The following is an 18266-nucleotide window of genomic DNA, read 5'->3' on the forward strand; positions in this document are numbered from 1 at the left end:
CTAGAGTGCTGGCTCAGTAGCTGTGGGTGCACTGGCTTAGTTGCTCTGTGGAAAGTAGAATGTTTCAGGACCATGGATTAAACCAGTGTCCCTTGGATTGCAAGGCCAATTCTTAAGCACTGGACTATCAGGGAAGCCCGGACTGACACCCGTAAACTCCAGGTGTGTTGCTCAGCACTTAAGTCGTGTCCAGCTCTTTGCAACCCTGTGGACTGTAGCCCTCCAGGCTCCTCTGTCCATGGGGATTCTCCAGGCAAGAATACTGGAGTGGGTTGCCATGCCTCCTCCAGGGCGTCTTCCTGACCCAGGGATCGAACCCACCTCTCCTGTATTGCAGGGACATTCTTTACCACTGAGCCACCAGGGAAGCCCCTAACTCCAAGTAGATAGTGTCTTCATTGAAATGAATTACTGGACTCCCAGTTAGTATCCAGAGAATCAGAAAATTGTTTGGAGGGAGGAGAATAGGAGTAAAGGTCAGAAAAGAAGAAAAAATGAGAATGCCTGGCATGGACTGAAGATGACTGTGCTGAAAATGGCTAATGTCTGTATAGGTTTTACATTAGACATCATTCTTAGTGCTTTATATATATTAATATTAACCCATTGGAGCCTATGAAGTAGGTGCTATTACTCTCATTTTATAGAAACAAAAAATTGAGACATAAGAAAAGTAAAGTAATTTATCTAAAGCCACAGTGCCAGTAAAAGGTGAAGTATGAACGCAGGCAGGTAACTCCATAGTCTGGGCCTATAACTGTTACACCATGATACTGAGTGCTAGGGAATATGATTTTCTCAACTCTGTACCTGGTACCCAACAAAAGTTTATTCAACTGCTCACTCATCACCTCTATCTAGATGACTAACATATCCCAAATATACCACATCGAAGGCAGAACAATATTTCCCATCCACTGTTAAGTCAACACTGAGTCAACTCTCTTCTTTTTTCCTATAGCCTCCCATATCAAATCCATCAGCAAATGTTATCCATTCTACCTTCAGGATACACCCCAACTTTGGCCACAGGTCATATTTACTGATTCCACCCTAACCCAGACCACCATCACTCACCTGGGCTGTTACTGTGACAGCCTCCTGACTTACCTCCCTGTCCCCACTTTGTCCCTGCATTCATGCTCCACACAGTAGACGGTTTTTTTTACAAAGCAGATATTTACTCTCCTGTTTATGGCATTCCAGTGACTGCCCATTGCATTTAGAATAAGATCTAGATGTTTTACTGTGACCTTCAAAACCACACATAAGATGTGTTAACTATTTCTCAGATTTTATCTCCTATCACTCTTCTAGTTCTTAAGCATCTTTCACATTTGGGCTACACAGAATACATCATAAGAGCAAGAAGTTTCCTTGACCTTCATTTTTTACTTTGAAAAATAAAATTAGGTTCAAAATATTAGGAATGATGAGTTTATTTCAGTCTCAGGGAAGTAGTCATGGTAAGTAACATTTGAACTGACCACTCCCTAATCTCAGTTGCTCATCAACTTCCTTAGGTCATACATTGGCCTAGAGACCAACCATCCAAGTCACTGAAGAACTGAAGGATGCCGTTCAGTTTCAGAGAGCGAATATGACAGGGAGCAAAACAAGGAAGACTGTTAGAAGGAAGGAAAGGTGGGCAGGAGAGAGTACACCACCAACTGCTTCACACTGGGGGACAGTTTGATTGGATTCAGCAAATACCCATTTCCGCTTCCTTCAACCATGGGCACAGGATACGTCATTGCCTGTTTTGGGGGGTTGCTTAGATTCCTGGGTTGGGAAGATCCACTGGAGAAGGGATGGGTTACCCACTCCAGTATTCTTGGGCTTCCCTTGTGGCTCAGCTGGTAAAAAATGCGCCTGCAATGTGGGAAACCTGGGCTCAATCCCTGGGTTGGGAAGATCCCCTGGAGAAGGGAAAGGCTACCCACTCTAGTATTCTGGCCTGGAGAATTCCATGGACTACAGTCCATGGGGTCGCAAAGAGTCGGACACTACTGAGTGACTTTCACTTTCACTTTAGTCAAGACTTGCTTTCATCAATGAAATATTAGCCAGGTATGAGATAAGCAGAGACCTTAAATGTGTTTGTATGGCTTCTTTTGGCTCTTCTTTGGCAATCGCCATGAAAAGAACATGCCTTCGGGAGCCACCGTCCCTTGAGTTTGGCCCAGAATGAACACAAGTGGGGCAGTCCTGAAGCCTGTGTACTACCTGAAGTAAGGCCATCTGGCCAAGTCCATACAGCTGACCTACAGGCTCATGAGCATGGAAATAAATTGTCATAAGTCAGGAAGTTTGAGGTAGTTTGTTATATAGTATTATTGTGGCGCTAGTTGACAAATATAATGGTAACAATTAGTGCTATATGCTGTCATGATATTGTGGTTTATAATACATGTAAATTTGGTCTCTGTCCTCAATTCTAGCACAGAGTGCCTAAAATCCTTGGATTTTCCTAAGTGATAAGAGCAATTGGGGCATCTTGATTTTCATAACAAATCCCTTTCAACCACACCTGAGTTTATTTTAATGAGATAACTTTTGGAAGAAGTTGGTTGGGATGGTTATTGCCAGGGGAACCAACTCTGATTAGAGGGTTGTAATTTAGCCCCACCCTCTGAGAAGGGGAGGAGCTGAAGTTTGAGTTCAATCACCAGTGGCCAATGATTTAACCAAAGATGCCTATGTAACAAAGCCTCTATAAAAAACGCAAAATGACAGAGTTTGGAGAGCTTCCCAGTTGGTGACTACATGGAGGTTAGGGAGAGCGGCACTCTCAGAGAGGACTTGCATCCTCCACGCCCCTTCCCACACACCTTGCCCTATACACCTCTTTCACCTAGCTGTTCCTGTTTATGTGTCCTTTCATAATAAACCAATGATCTGGTAAATAAATTATCTAGTAAGTAAACTCACTGAGTTCTGTGAGTTACTCTAGCAAATTAATCAAACCCAGTAGCCTCCAAACAATAATCAGTTGCTCAGAAGAGCAGGTATCAACTTGACCTTGTGATTGACATCTAAAGTGGGTGGGCAGTCTTAACTGAGTTCTTAACCTCCGGCATGTGACAACAGTGTCAGAATTGAGTTCCATTGTAGAACATTTTTGAAGTTAGTAATGTTTTAGAAAAGCATTATCCAACAAAAATATAATGTGAGCCACAAATGCAAACCAAATATGTAATTTTAAATTTCTAGTTTCTGCATTACAAAAGTAAAGAAACAAGTGAAATTAATTTTAATATAGGACACCTAGTCAGTGTGGATACCTGGTGTCCACTGAGAATTGAAAAATTGCTTGGTGGTAATGGGAAACACGCACTGGAATTGTCTGTCTTATTCCCTTACCAGGAGCTCTCAATGGCCCTATAATTATTCTCTTTGAGCATAATCAAAATAGTTTAATTAAAATTGTACATATTCTGCAAAGCATTAAAGTATTATACAATGAAGAATAGCATATACAAAATGCCTCCTTTTTGTAAGAGGAAAATTGGAATATGTATGTTATTTTTACCAAAAAAGTAAAGAATAGAATAAGAAACCAGAACATATATGTAAAACACATATATGAAATATATATGAAATTTATATACGTGATGTGAGCAGAAACAAAATGGAGCAATGAAGGGGATAGGTATGGAAACAAGACTTCTCAGAGTGTACCTTTTCAGTTAGTTTTGACTTTAACCTTTTATATATTGAAAAATGTAATTAATGTGAAAAGAAAAACACAAACCCTAATTTTGAACAAATGGAAACAAAGGGCCCCAATCAAATTGTGCAAGTTGCCATATAGAGAAAAGAGTTACTTCAAATGACTTTTGAACATAATACGAAAATTGTCCAATTTTATTGGAACATGTGTAAAGGAAAAAAGAATCAGAAAAATGTAAACCTCACTCACTAGTCTCATTATTTGTAATACTGGCATTGTAAGCTAGAAGATATTTTCTGTATAACATAAAGCCAATGAGTAAATTGTCTTTTATTTTCTAAAATTTTATTGACATATCATTGATTTACAATGTTGTGTTAATTTCTGCTGGACAGAAAAGTGATTCAGTTATACATATAAACAATCTTTTCCTTATTCTTTTCCATTATGGTTTATCACAGGATATTGAATATAGTTCACTTTGCTATAAGTAGGATCTTGTTGTTTAACCATTCTGTATTTAATAGTTTGCCTCTGCTAATCCCAAACGCCCATTCAGTCCAATGAATAAATATTTTAAGTTTATAGAAAGTGAGAATTTTGGTTTAAGAGAAATAGAGTCATGAATGCCCTACCTACCACTTTATTACTACAAAGTGTTAACGTAATAAAAAATTGTATTATTAGAAATAATATTATTAAAATAGTAAACTGTGTATTTGAAAATTATTTTTAAATTTACGGTTAGTACTTTTTTTTCCCTAAGAATTTTATTCACTCCATACTCCTTTTTTCTTGAGGCTTTTGCTTTCACAGTTGGCTCTATGAACCATCTCTAATATTTGGTTATGATGTAAAGTAGAGATCAAGGTTCGGGTTGGGGATTTTTTGGTCTGTCTCTGTGTTTTTCCTCACATGGATTCTAGAAAGATCTTAAGTAAAAGACCAGAAAGAAAAGTTTTGAAATGGACTCTGGGCCTAGCTCACCACAAACAAGTAGTGGAGGTCTCTCTGCATAGAGATAATATAATGTAAATTAGTAATATAAAGTGGATTATTACATTTTAGAAAATTCTACTAAACCTGACTCAATGATATTAAAATGGTAGGTGGGGCATTCATACTTATTTGGGTTTTCCTATGTCCTCTACTGTCACAGGATTTTATTCTGATTCATTTGTAAAAATAGCATCATTAAATCAAAATCTAAAATACTGCCAATACCTGCCTAAAGCACTGCTTTAGGGGGAAAAAAGCACCTGTGGAATTATATATATATATAATTCTATAAAATGTAGCTCAGGTGGTAGAAAGTAATAGTTTTCAGTCTCCTGTAGTTTTAAAGAATTCAAAATTTAGGTGTTATACACCCTATTATTCTCTTTCAGCATACAGTCTGTTTTGAGCTCAAATCTGCTGAACACTTGAGGAGAATGACATTTATATTCAGTTCAGTTCAGTCGCTCAGTCGTGTCCGACTCTTTGCGACCCCATGAATCGCAGCACGCCAGGCCTCCCTGTCCATCACCAACTCCCGGAGTTCACTCGCACTCACATCCATCGAGTCAGTGATGCCATCCAGCCATCTCATCCTCTGTCGTCCCCTTCTCCTCCTGCCCCCAATCTCTCCCAGCATCAGAGTCTTTTCAGTGAGTCAACTCTTCACATGAGGTGCCAAAGTACTGGAATTTCAGCTTCAGCATCATTCCTTCCAAAGAAATCCCAGGGCTGATCTCCTTCAGAATGGACTGCTTGGATCTCCTTGCAGTCCAAGGGACTCTCAAGAGTCTTCTCCAACACCACAGTTCAAAAGCATCAATTCTTTGGCGCTCAGCCTTCTTCACAGTCCAACTCTCACATCCATACATGACCACAGGAAAAACCATAGCCTTGACTAGATGGACCTTAGTCAGCAAAGTAATGTCTCTGCTTTTGAGTATACTGTCTAGGTTGGTCATAACTTTTCTTCCAAGGAGTAAGCATCTTTTAATTTCATGGCTGCAGTCACCATCTGCAGTGATTTTGGAGCCCCAAAAAATAAAGTCTGACACTGTTTCCACTGTTTCCCCATCTATTTCCCATGAAGAGATGGGACCAGATGCCATGATCTTCGTTTTCTGAATGTTGAGCTTTAAGCCAACTTTTTCACTCTCCACTTTCACTTTCATCAAGAGGCTTTTTAGTTCCTCTTCACTTTCTGCCATAAGGGTGGTGTCATCTGCATATCTGAGGTTATTGATATTTCTCCCAGCAATCTTGATTCCAGCTTGTGCTTCTTCCAGTCCAGCATTTCTCATGATGTACTCTGCATAGAAGTTAAATAAGCAGGGTGGCAATATACAGCCTTGACATACTCCTTTTCCTATTTGGAACCAGTCTGTTGTTCCATGTCCAGTTCTAACTGTTGCTTCCTGACCTGCATACAGATTTCTCAAGAGGCAGGTCAGGTGGTCTGGTATTCCCATCTCTTTCAGAATTTTCCACAGTTTATTGTGATCCACACAGTCAAAGGCTTTGGCATAGTCAATAAAGCAGAAATAGATGTTTTTCTGGAACTCTCTTGCTTTTTCCATGATCCAGCGGATGTTGGCAATTTGATCTCTGGTTCCTCTGCCTTTTCTAAAACCAGCTTGAACATCAGGAAGTTCATGGTTCATGTATTTACATTAAAGCATATTTAAATTGTAACCGTGATCTGTGCTTTTAAGTATCATGACTGATTTTCGGACTTGATCCTTCACTGGTGATTCAAACAAATGAGGAGTAGGTGGGTATACGTATTTATTCTACTGACATAGAACCATGGCTTCATAGTTCCATTATAAGCAGTCTTTTTATCTACATTTTAGAGGCTAAAATAAAAACCTTCACAAACAATGGTGAGTTATCCCATTTTTCACTTCCACTTCAGTCCCTGGACAAATAAATTGGTCTCTCTGAATCTGTTTTTTCTTACCTGAAAAGATTCTTCATCTTCGGTGTGTGTCATATTCACCTGGAGGGCTAATACAGCAGGTAGACTCCCAAGACTACTTGAGCAGGAGGGAGCTGGGGTCTGATGCGAGGAGCTGACTCATTTGAAAAGACCCTGATGCTGGGAAAGATTGAAAGCAGGAGGAGAAGGGGATGATAGAGGATAAGATGGTTGGATGGTATCACCGACTCAACGGACATGAGTCTGAGTGAACTCCAGGAGTTGGTGATGGACAGGGAGGCCTGGCGTGCTGTGTCCATGGGGTCGCAAAGAGGCGGACATGACTGAGCGACTGAACTAAACTGAAAGAGTTCTGTGTATCTTGAAGGGGCTAGAGGAATCAACTGGGTGAGAATTAGCAGTTTAGGCACAGAAGAATATGGAGGCTTGGGAACCATAAGCAGTTTGAAAAGTTAGTATTTCTCAAAGACTGAGACACATCACACTTAATGTTCAGATTTTAGGAGGTTCAAGGTCAGGTAAGTCATCACTTAGTGGTAGAATTTTACTCCCCAATTCTTTCCCCACATTTTGTTTCTAGAATGAAACACCTTTGTAACATTTGCTAATCTGCTTTTAAAGAGTAGGCTTGAACTGGAGGGTCAGACAGCAGCAGCATCTAGGTAGATTAAACGATACATCTTCACTTTCTAGCAGTTGAAACTAACTTGCTATTTTTGTAGAGATATACCAAATTTTCTCTTAAAATCACCTATTCAAGTAATTCATCTATTTTAAAAATATTGAGTAACTAGTTCATTTGGTATTGGGGTGTGCCACAAAGTATGAAGATGAATGAAGTTTTGAAGCCTTGCACGGAAATAAGTGAAGTTAAGGCTGCAAAGACAAAAGACCAATTATGAGGGACCCTGGAAGCAGTGTTAAAGACTTTTAAGTTTTGCTATAAGGTGAATGGAGGACTCTCTCAAACAAGAGAATGTTAATCTTGGAAAGAGTGACAAAAAATAATGCCAGAATGAAGTGGAGAAGCTGGTGTGAGGTAGGGTGGGTAGAAACAATTTTCAAAGAGGTTTGGCTTTAGACTGTCCAAAGCTGTTCTTGGTGGGCTTGGTCTATTCACCACATCAATGGAGACTTCAGAAGTGGGTGGAGTAAATCACTTTAAGAGCCTTCACTCCCATTTAGCTGATAGCTATAAATTAGATATGAACGAAATAGCTAGTTTAGTAATATAAAGCATGACAGCTCTGGAGATTACTGGCTATATGGGGTAATATTCCATGCTATGGAATTCCAGTTGAGCTATTTCAAATCCTGAAAGATGATGCTGTGAAAGTGCTGCACTCAATATGCCAGCAAATTTGGAAAACTCAGCAGTGGCCACAGGACTGGAAAAGGTCAGTTTTCATTTCAATCCCAAAGAAAGGCAATGCCAAAGAATGCTCAAACTACTGCACAATTGCACTCATCTCACATGCTAGTAAAGTAATGCTCAAAATTTTCCAAGCCAGGCTTCAGCAATACGTGAACCGTGAACTTCCAGATGTTCAAGCTGGTTTTAGAAAAGGCAGAGGAACCAGAGATCAAATTGCCAACATCCGCTGGATCATGGAAAAAGCAAGAGAGTTCCAGAAAAACATCTATTTCTGCTTTATTGACTATGCCAAAGCCTTTGACTGCGTGGATCACAATAAACTGTGGAAAATTCTGAGAGAGATCGGAATACCAGACCACCTGACCTGCCTCTTGAGAAATCTGTATGCAGGTCAGGAAGCAATAGTTAGAACTGGACATGGAACAACAGACTGGTTCCAAATAGGAAAAGGAGTACGTCAAGGCTGTATATTGTCACCCTACTTATTTAACTTCTATGCAGAGTACATCATGAGAAATGCTGGACTGGAAGAAACACAAGCTGGAATCAAGATTGCAGGGAGAAATACCAATAACCTCAGATATGCAGATGACACCACCCTTATGGCAGAAAGTGAAGAGGAACTAAAAAGCCTCTTGATGAAAGTGAAAGTGGAGAGTGAAGAAGTTGGCTTAAAGCTCAACATTCAGAAAACGAAGATCATGGCATCTGGTCCCATCTCTTCATGGGAAATAGATGGGGAAACAGTGTCAGACTTGATTTTGGGGGGCTCCAAAATCACTGCAGATGGTGACTGCAGCCGTGAAATTAAAAGACGCTTACTGCTTGGAAGAAAAGTTATGGCCAACCTAGATAGCATATTTGAAAGCAGAGACATTATTTTGCCAACAAAGGTCCATCTAGCCAAGGCTATGGTTTTTCCTGTGGTCATGTATGGATGTGAGAGTTGGACTGTGAAGAAAGCTGCGCACCGAAGAATTGATGTGTTTGAACTGTGGTGTTGGAGAAGACTCTTGAGAGTCCCTTGGACTGCAAGGAGATCCAAGCAGTCCATTCTGAAGGAGATCAGCCCTGGGATTTCTTTGGAAGGAATGATGCTAAAGCTGAAACTCCAGTACTTTGGCCACCTCATGCGAAGAGTTGACTCACTGGAAAAGACTTTGATGCTGGAAGGGACTGGGGGCAGGAGGAGAAGGGGGCGACAGAAGATGAGATGGCTGGATGGCATCAGTGACTCGATGGACGTGAGTCTGAGTGAACTCCGGGAGTTGGTGATGGACAGGGAGGCCTGGCGTGCTGCGATTCATGGGGTCGCAAAGAGTTGGACACGACTGAGTGGCTGAACTGAACTAAAACATAAGAAATTTGGAATATAACAAAATTACAGCTTTCCTATGATAACAGGTACAAAAAAATATGTACTCTTAAAACCAAAACCAAACAAACCCTTGTACTGTGTAATTTGGGTGAAATGGCTTCATACCACCCTCCATTTCCCCCACATCTGGATGCACAACTGCCGTCAAGTCGTTGTTCCCCCCACAGAGATCGGGCCAGGCGTGACTGCCAGCTGCTCTAAACCAGTGGCCAAACTTGGTCATAGAAACAGATGCCAGACATCTGTCTTCTATCAACTAGAGTCAAAATGGAGCCCTAACCACTAGATGGCTTAACATGTAACATGTAACCTAAACAAAAGCTGCCCTGTCGCCCATTTAGCAAAATCTCAATTATAAGACTTTTTCCCCCACTTTCTCAATAGCTGTTGTGGAAAAGGCAATGGCAGCCCACTGCTGCATTGGGCTGAAATCCATGGGGCCTCGAAGAGTCGGACATGACCAAGTGACTTCAGTTTCAATTTTTGCTTTCATGCTTTGGAGAAGGAAATGGCAACCCACTCCAGTGTTCTTGCCTGGAGAATCCCAGGGACGGGGGAGCCTGGTGGGCTGCCATCAATGGGGTCACACAGAGTCAGACACGACTGAGGCTGCCTCAACAGCTATTGAAGATATGGGCCCTTGCAATCTGGCCCATATGGCCTTGTGTTCTTTTTTTTTTTTTTTCCTCTGATGCTGTACTGACATTTTTTCAAATACCTTTTTAGGTTCTCCTTCTCACCTGGTACTTAGATTTTCTACAGGACATTCTGGTTTTTTCTCTCTCTTCTCCAGAGAACTCAGTCATTCCTGAGCTTCCACAATTGAGTCTCTGCTGACTTTTGAATTTGTATCATAAACCCTGGCCCTTTTTTCCCAAGTCTATATTTTCAGATGTCTCCTGAATCCATTTTGATTGTCCTCAAGGGCAGTGTATCTAAACCTAAATCATTCTAGTGAATTAAATCTCCTTAACCATCCTGTCTTTACTACCAGTTACTGAGGCTGATAAAATAATATACTACAGGCTGTGGTGGGCTTCCGTGGTGGTTCAGTGCTAAAGAATCTGCCTGCCAATGCAGGAGACACAGGTTCAGTCCCTGGGTCCTGAAGATCCCCTGGAGAAGGAAATAGCAAGCTACTTCAGTATGCTTGTGTGGGAAATTCCATGGACAGAGGAGCCTGGCAGACCATGGGATTGCAAAAGAGTCAGACACAACTTAGCAACTAAACAACAGCAATAAGCTGTGGCATCATCTCTCATTAGCTGGTCTGCTGTCCTATGATTTGTGTCATGGACAGTTAACTGAGAAGGCACCCAGAGCATTTTAAATCTTTAAAAAAAAATTTTTTTTATTTAGTTTTGGCTGTGCTGGGTCTTTGTTGCTGCACAGGCTCTTTTCTCTAGTTGTGGTGAGTGGGGGCTGCTCTCTAATGCACTTCGCCAGCTACAGTGAGCGACTTCACTTACTTAGCTTCATGCAGTGGCTTCTCTTGTTGCAGAGCACAGGCTCCAGGGCTCACCGGCTTCAATAGTTGCAGCGTGTGGGCTCAGTAGTGGCAGCTCCCAGGCTTTAGAGCACAGGCTCAATAGTTGTGGCCCGTGGGCCTCAGTGCTCTGTGGCACGTGGGATCTTCCTGATTGAAACGTGTCTCCTGCATCAACAGGCGGATTCTTTACCACTGAGCTACCCTGTACTACTGAAGGTTTAGGAAACCCCAAACCATCTTTTGTTAGTATCTTTGGTTAATGAATTTCAATGTGTTTATTTTTTAAATTAAAAAAATTTTTTTTTGAGAGGAAAGCATTCAGGAGTAAGGTTGTTGAAAATTAAGAATTCATTGGAATTCAGCTTATCGAGAACAGAATTATTAAATGGAATACTCCTGAGGAATACTGAATACAGAGCACTAGTGAGTACTCTGATTAGAACCTTACTAGCAAATTCCAAAATATATTAGCCAATATATACTGTAGTTCAATTAAAATTATTTGTATTTGCATACTTCATTAAAAAGTGTCAAAATCATTTCCACTTTACTCTCTGTTTATCTGTCATAAATTAACAATAGGCAATTGTCGTGGAGGGTCAGCATAGTATCTCACAAGTAGATTCAAGTCTATTGCGTTTCAGTTTGCAGTACCTTCATGATACATACTTAATCATCTGTGAGCTGATGAGGATAGAATGCACCTAATTTATGTATATTTACATACATGGCAAACACTATGACGGTGTCAGTAAAAAGGAAATAGAATACATACTTTCAGATAAATAGTAATTCACAATTTAACCAAGTGGCACCAGCAATACTGCTTCAGGATTAGTGTCTGAGACTCAGAACAGCACCCAGCAAGAATTGTAACAGTTTCTCTGAGAGTCGAGTTTGAAAAGAAATAGGTGATAGGTCAAGGCTCCATGAGGGGAGAGCAGATTTGGATGAGGAAAAGAAGAGGGTTTCCCAAGCTCTGGACGGCCATGGAGTGAGGGAATGGGGCAGAGCTGGGTTAGTAACCCAGCTGAAAATAACCCTTCTGATTGCTAGTGACAAAGGCTTGACTCTAGTTGGTCTAAGTCACAAAGGACACCAGAAAGTCCGGGGGCTCAGATAGCTCCAGGCATGACTGGATTCACTTCCTAGTCATTCTCCAGCTCTGATTTCTGCGGGGTGGGTTCTATTCTCAGCTAGGCTTTCCTGAGGTTATGACAAAGAGAGATCCCAGCAGCTCTGAGCTTACAACCTGACAAATGTAACCCCTACAGAAAAATAGCTCCTCAGTTCCAGCAAAAGTCCCAGAATTAATACTGACTGGCCTGGTTCAAGTGACATGTTCACTGCTGGCCAGGCCTGGGTCATCTCCCAGCATGGAAGCCAGTGACTGGGATTATATACGGCTCCAAAAGGAAGAGAGTGATTCTGTTTTTAAAACAGGTGACTTGGGGTGGGGAAAAGAAACAAGAGGGGATATGAGGACAAGACAAGACTGTGAATAAACCCATTCTTACTTTCCAACTTTGGCTGCAATTCATCCTAGCAAACCAAGAGTGAAATGTTTTCATGCCAAAATGCTCAGAAGACTTTAATTCAGAGTTTCTCAACTTGTAAAAAATTATCATTCATTAAAGACCTTTAAAGACATTGTTTTGCGGAATCGTTCCCTATGAAATGATAATATCTATGTTATATTAGATATACAGATATACAGCTCATGCAGTACATGTATATCTGGGCTTCCCACGTGGCGCTAGTGGGAAAGAATCCACCTGCCAGTACAGGAGACTTAGAGGTAAGGGTTCAGTCCATGGGTGAGGGAAGATCTTCTGGAGGAGGGCATGGCAACCCTCCCCAGTATTCTTGCCTGGAGAGTCCCATGGACAGAGGAGCCTGGTGGGCTACAGTCCATCGGGTTGTAAAGAGTTGGACATGACTGAGCGTACCTTGCAAACATGCACATGCTTTATACATAAGAAAGTGTTGATTCTTTGTGACCCCATGGACTGACTGTATGTAACCTTTATATATGCTGTATAACTTCTAATATAATTTTATTTGTTTCTGTACTGTAATATATCAAATTATATATAGATACTGGCAATTTTTAGAAGTACATATTAATAACAGTGTAATCAATTAAAAAACAAATCATTCGAAAAGGGTTATTTTTTCCAGTGATAGAAAATTTAAAAAATTAAATTTCCTAAACATTAACTTTTAACTTCTGTTTGATATGAGAAAATGGTTTTTAACCTAACTAAATGTTAGATATTTATTCAATTATTATTGACAGTTTTTCTTGTCAACGGTTGATGTAGTTACTTTGTTGGCTAACTTTTATAGAATTACGTGAACGTGAAGTCGCTCAGTCATGTCCGACTCTTTGCAGCCCCATGGACTGTAGCCTACCAGGCTCCTCTGTCTATGGGATTTTCCAGGCAATAGTACTGGAATGGATTGCCATTTCCTTCTCCAAGGAATCTTCCCAACCCAGGGATCGAACCTGCGTCTCCCACATCGTAGACAGATGCTTTACCATCTGCGATCTCAGCCAAAAGGCTGAGAAGCAAATAGTAAGTATAAATCATTTTTATTTACTTCTCAAAGTTCAAATCCTATAGAAAGCAGTGAGCATCACACTTAGACAATAGCCTCAAGGCTGTCTATACCACGTGCAGGCCACCCCTTATGATGTGACTTTGAGACTGAGTCCTCAGTCTCTATCAGTCAAGAAAAACTCCTCCAATCACAGCCATCTAGTCGCCATAGATGTGGTACAGATTTTTGCAATAGTGATCTAGCAGACATTTATGTACCTTTCATGACTGTGGCAATGCTGCTTATATGACACCAAGAAAGGTCAACAAGAGAAATTAAATACTAAGGAATACAAATATTCCAACCCTGAGAAAGGTTGAATTTTGAAGGGTCAGAAATCACTGTAATGTTACTTTTTGCTCACCCCCACCCTGCCTCGAAGCAATTTTCACCCCCTTGATGGCACTGTCACTCCCTTTGAGGATGGATGTACTTGCTGTTGTTATTTAGTCGCTAAGTTGTGACCGATTCTTTTGTGACCCCATGGACAGTAGCCCGCCAGGCTCCCCTCTCCATGGGATTTTCCAGGTAAGAATACTGGAGTGGGTTGCCATTTCCTCCTCCGGGGGATCTTCCCCACCCAGGGATTGAACCTGGGTCTCCTGAATTGGTGGGTGGATTCTTTACCACTGCACCACCTGGGAAGCCCTTGTCTTCTAGTAAAGCTCACTTACTGATTCAAATTTCCCACACCAACAGTATTAATCTTTCACATGAACGATTCTCAAATATTTGGAAATAGATGTTATATTCCCAACATACTGAAAGTCTCCTCTAAATATTTCCTTTTTAAGGCTTAACCACAGTTTCCTTGAACCAGCACTCATTTGACTCAGTTCCCCTGTTGCGTTGGGTGTCCTTTGGGGACAGCCGCCATGCCTTGTTTACCAGGCTGCTTGCTCTGCTGGGATCCACTCTAACTTGCTCTTAAAGGGAGGTATCCATATCTGAACATAGTGTCTGACCCAGAGCCAAGGAAGGCTATCTTCCCTTGTTTTGGATGGTACTCCTCTATTAGCAGAGTCGAAGATGACACCAAGGCTGCCTGAATGGCTTGCTGATGCCTATTCAGTCATGAACTGAGATCCTAAAGCCTTTCTTCACAGACATGCTGACATGCTGATTTCCTCCTCCATTTAGTTCTGGTTTTCTGAGATCTGTGTGTGCTTTGCATTCACACTTGTGCATTTATGTTAGACTCTTCCCAATACTCCCTTATGTTGAGACAGTTGAAGATTCCAATTTGGTTATCCAACTCATTTGGTCATTCATCAGTTATACTTGCTTTTCTAAACAGGTCCCCCCCCCCCCCATAAAAGTTAATAAGAATGGAACATCAGTATGAGGGAAAAAAGAAGCACATTTTCCTTCCCCAGAGCTACTGTATGTGCTGAGCCTGGGTTCATGAAGTTTGCATCGAGGCTGCTTTCTGCAGGGGAGGTTTGGATTCCTCCTCCGTGCATCTCCCATTCCACAAAGGGAAGGGATCTAAAAGGGCCATCTAGGGACCTACCCAGTGGTCCAGGGGCTAAGACTCCATGCTCCCAATGCAGGGCGCCTGAGTTTAATCCCTGGTCAGGGAACTGGATCCTACATGCTGCAACTAAGAGCTGGGATGCCACAGCTAAACCTCATGCCATAACTAAAGACCCGGTGCAGTCAAATAAATGTGTACTAAAAATTTTCAAATTGTTGATAAAAATGAAAGATCCATCTCAGGAGTTTCCCCACTCTGACTTTTCCAAAGTAAAATACACTTAGCACCTGAGATCTAATAACCTAGTATGTGTCAATGTACTTTGTAAATTTTAAGTGTTATTGGAGTAGCAGAATCTTATAAAAATACAGAACATTGTCCTTTTTAAGCTCATAGTACATGACCTATTTTATCATTTTGGCCATATTAACATATGCTTACAATGTGACATCAAACACTGAATCAACAGCATAATTCTGGAGGAAAAAAGAGCTTGCTACTGACACTCTCTAAAATGAAGGCAAAAGAGTGTTTCTGACTTATTTGGACATTTGGTCCAAACCTTGGCTCAGCGAGAATAGACCTGGCTTATGAGAGTTAATTCATACCATTTGGAGGCTAAAATAGTTATAAAGCTGCTTTGGAATGTCCTAAATTGTGCCTAAGAGACCTGTTTTTGACAGATGTGTTCATGTAGTCCAGTCAATTGGCATATGGAATTTTTATGTACAAGCTAGTGCAAAAGTTTCAACACGTAACATTTATTAGTGCTTCCACTGGCATGGGGAGACAGATGGAATACACATTACTTGCAAAAGCAAGCTTTGCAGTTGGCCTTACAAGCCTGACTTTTCTTGGTTACTTAGGTCACTTATTTTCACCCACCATGTACACTTCCTGCCCCGGGTCCTTATAGAAATTCTCTCCCAATTGCTTAAGATTTCCCTTCTTTCCATCCATTCCTTGGCCCAGATCCCCATCACCCCTATTTGCGCCCCCTCCAGCTGGTCCAGAGTGCAGTTTGGAGGCTAAGGTAGGGAAGAACACTCCCCAACAGCTGTTCTCAGCGCCCCCACCCCCGATGTTAGTCTTGGCAACATCCAGCCCATTTCCTCCACATCGACCCCAAACTCCCCTTCTCTTGAAGTCTCAACTCCAGCAATGAAATGCCCAGTTGAGCAAGAGCTACAGATTAATCTTCTGTCCTAGATATTTCTAAAGAAAAATTGTGGTTAGGGGAAATGTCTTCCCTTCGCTGAAGTATCTACATGAAATAGCACATGAAGGACACTCAGGGTGGACCCTTTTTCCTTGTTCAGTCCCTACTGTCTCTCCACTGCTAATTAGTATACAAGCCCCTTTAAAAAATCATTGAAGATGTGTGTGCGTGTTTAAAAGCTGTCTCTGCGGAGGTGAAAAGCTGAGTCTGAATTCTGTCTTCAGTTGCCCAGAGGAGTAAAGATTCTGCTCAGAAGCTGTTGATGGTGACAGTGGGAAAGAAAGTGGATGGGTCGGACTGCCTGGCATCCAGCCTTTGGAGGCACATTAGCATGGAACCCAACAGCCACGAGGCCTCAGACTCTAGTTCCCCAGAGGCCCATTTCCCCTCTTCTCCACTTGTTTGTCCATCTAGGTGCTCGCCCTAGTTTGTTCTAGCCTCCTCTCCCAGCCCCATGGTTTGGATGGAGAAGAATAAAGAAAAGGATCCACCATTTCATTACAGTGGTGGTGGGAGAAGGGCAGAGGAGAGAGAGAATGAAATTCTGGACATATCTTCTTATAGGTTGAGTAGTACTGTTAGAACTGCCTTACACAGAAAGATCGGGCTTACTCAGTAAGCCATGGAGTGCAATAGACAGAGAATTAGCCAAGGAACCTGAACTTTCCTTCTAGGCTTGCTTCTGTCAACCAGCACTTTAGACAAATCACTCAACTTGCGAGCTTTGCAAAACATCTATTTATGCCTCTTTCCAGTAGAAATTATGATATCTCCCACCTTCCAGGAGAGTGAGGGGGTTTAGATTCTATAAAACAGGCAAATAATGCTTTGAAAGACATGAAGAGCCATACTGTTGGGCAGGGTGCTGCACTCTTGCTGGCATGTGAGACCCAACCTGAGAGGATTAATGTGGGATGGGGAAAACTGGGCATGCAGACCCATTGGACGGTGCGAAGATGGAATGGAGTCCCCTAAACACAGCTCTGGGATCTTAGGGTTCCAATGGTGCACAGTAAGCATGAACCCTTTTTGAGTCCACTTACCAGGCCTAGAGGTGAAGCACTGGTGACATCTTGCTATTTTCATTCCCACCCCTTCTCCAGGAGCTATATCAAAGCCTCCACAGAACTCTACCCTTCTCAGTATTTCCCGCAGCAGAATCATGATTGAACTCACCTATGCATTTATTTTCTTTTCTTCTATGTGATTTTAAGTCCCTTGAGGTTAGGGATTGAGTCAAATTCATTTTTTACAGCACCAGTTCCTAGCACAGTGCCAGGTTAACTGTAGGTACAGGTAACAGTTATTGAATATTGGAAAAAAATACCTGCTAGAGAGATTGTTGTTGTTCAGTTGCTCAGCCATGTCTGACTCTTTGTGACCCCATGGACTGCAGCACGCCAGGTTTCCCTGTCCCTTATTATCTCTTGGAGTTTGCTCAAACTCATGTTCATTGAGTCGGTGATGCCATCCAACCATCTTATCCTCTGTTTCCCCCTTCTCCTCCTGGCTTCAATCTTTACCAGCGTCAGGGTCTTTTCCAATGAGTTTGGCATCGGGTGGCCCAAGCATTGCAGCTTCAGCTTCAGCATCAGTTCTTCCAATTAATATTCAGGGTTGATATCCTTTCGGATTGACTGGTTGGATCTCCTTGCAGTCCAAGGGGCTCTCAAGAGTCTTCTCTAGCACCACAGCTAGAGAGATGGACCCAGGTATTTCTAGAACAGTTAGTGGAAGAGTTAAGTTTTGACAAAATACTTGCAGAATTCATTTGGAAGAATAAATGTTCAATACTACTACTACTGCTAAGTCACTTCAGTCGTGTCCAACTCTGTGCGACCCCATAGACGACAGCCCACCAGGCTCCCCCGTCCCTGGGATTCTCCAGGCAAGAACACTGGAGTGGGTTGCCATTTCCTTCTCCAGTGCATGAAAGTGAAAAGTGAAAGTGAAGTCGCTCAGTCGTGTCCGACCCTCAGTGACTCCATGGACTGCAGCCTTCCAGGCTCCTCCATCCATGGGATTTTCCAGGCAAGAGTACTGGAGTGGGGTGCCATTGCCTTCTCTGAAATGTTCAATAGTAGTCAGGAAATACTTGAAAAGTGTTAATGAAAAA

This window comes from Ovis canadensis, chromosome 16 (genome assembly GCF_042477335.2).
Source record: "Ovis canadensis isolate MfBH-ARS-UI-01 breed Bighorn chromosome 16, ARS-UI_OviCan_v2, whole genome shotgun sequence".
Lineage (NCBI taxonomy): Eukaryota > Metazoa > Chordata > Mammalia > Artiodactyla > Bovidae > Ovis > Ovis canadensis.